Source organism: Protopterus annectens, chromosome 14.part0 (assembly GCF_019279795.1).
Source record: "Protopterus annectens isolate FY-2018-M chromosome 14.part0, PAN1.0, whole genome shotgun sequence".
Taxonomy (NCBI): domain Eukaryota; kingdom Metazoa; phylum Chordata; order Ceratodontiformes; family Protopteridae; genus Protopterus; species Protopterus annectens.
The window spans coordinates 291,176,042-291,177,932 of NC_056748.1; positions in this window are offsets into that span (position 1 = coordinate 291,176,042).

Genomic DNA, 1,891 nt, shown 5'->3' on the forward strand with positions numbered 1-1,891 from the left:
TTTTTTGAAAAAAATAAGGCAAACACAGTAAAAAATACACTTAAAATGATCAGAAAAGGCTATCACACTTTAGTGTGTAGCCTACAACAGTTAAACAAATTATTTAAACAAAAAACAACTTTTTAAAAGTGCAGGCAGTCAAATAAGTACAATATGTGAAAAAACAAGCTTTTAAATCATAATAAATGCTGGGAAAATCTGTGTTTAGGCAGAAAACAGTTAAGTACAGCAAGAAAGTACAGAAAACTGATACTTAATCACTCCAAAGTCTCTTTTCTAAGCTAGAAGGCTTGTATCAGTTTAAGGCTTTTTAGTGCTACCCAGTAGGTTAGTTACAAGAAAGATGGGAAACAAGTGCAGATGTGGTCTTTTAAACCAGAAAGTTGAAAGAGATGGACAAACTATCCAAATCGTCAATAAACTACAATTTATGGGCCAAGAACCTCTCCTCTCATGGTAGACATGCTAGCTAATGCTTACCACTCCCAGTGATAAGCTAGAAGGCTTTCCTCCAATGCAGAAAGGCTTGCGGGGCTCAGAAGCTTACCAACAGTCCTGGAAACATCAACTCTGTATCTGGACTAGGCTAGTAACAAGAAAGGTGGGAAACAAACTCAAGTGCGACTTTTAAACCAGAATGTTGAAAAAGATGGAAAAAACTGCCCAAACGGCCAATAGCTACAATTTCTGGGCAGGAACCACTCCTCTTGTGGTAGATAGGCCACCTAATGCTTACCACTCCCACTGATAAGCTAGAAGGCTTACCTCCAACACAGAAAGACTTGGGGAGCTCAGAAGCGTACAAAGAGTCCTAGATACAGCAAATCTGTACCTGGACTAGACTAGTTACAGGAAAGGTGAGGAACAAGTACAAACGCAGACTTTTAAACCAGCAAGTTGAAAGAGATGGAAAACTGCCCAAACGGCCAAATAAACTACAATTTCTGGGCCAAAACTCACTCTTCCCATGGAGGATAGGCTATCTAGTGCTTACCACTCTCACTGATAAGCTAGAAGGCTTCCCTCCAACACAGAAATGCTTGGGGGGATCAGAAGCTTACTAGCAATCCTGGATACAGCAACTCTATAACCGGACTAGGCTAGTTATAGGAAAGGTGGGAGCAGGCGCAAGTGTGGCTTTCAAACCAGAAAGTTGTAAGAGATGGAAAAAAACTGTTCAAACAGCCGATAGCTACAATTTCTGTGCCAGGGACCACTCCTCTTGTGGTAGATAGGCTACCTGATACTTACCACTCCCACTGATAAGCTAGAAAGCTTCCCTCCAACACAGAAAGGCTTGGAGGGCTCAGAAGCATACAAAGAGCCCTGGATGCAGCAAATCTGTACCTGGACTAGACTAGTAAAAGGAAAGGCAGGAAACAAGCACAAACACAGGCTTTTAAATCAGAAGGTTGAAAGAGATGGAAAAGCTTCCCAAACGGCCAATAAACTATAATTTTTGGGCCAGAAACCACTCCTCCTTTGATAACTAGGTTACCTAATGCTTACCACTCCCACTGATAAGCTAGAAGGCTTCTCTCCAGCACATAAAGGCTTGGGGGGCTCAGAAGCTTACCAACAGTCCTGGATACAGCAAATCTGTACCAGGACTACACTAGTTATAGGAAAGGCAGGACCAAACGCAAAACGGGCTTTTAACCAGAAAGTAGAAAGAGATGGAAAAACTGCCCAAATGGCCAATGAACTACAATTTCAGGGCCAGAACTCACTATTCCCATGGTAGATAGGCTACCTAGTGCTTACCACTCCCACTGATGAGCTAGAAGGCTTCCCAACAACACAGAAAGGCTTGGGGAGCTCAGAAGCTTACCAACAGTCCTGGATACAGCAAGTCTGTATCTGGACTTGACTAGTTACAGGAAAGGCAGGA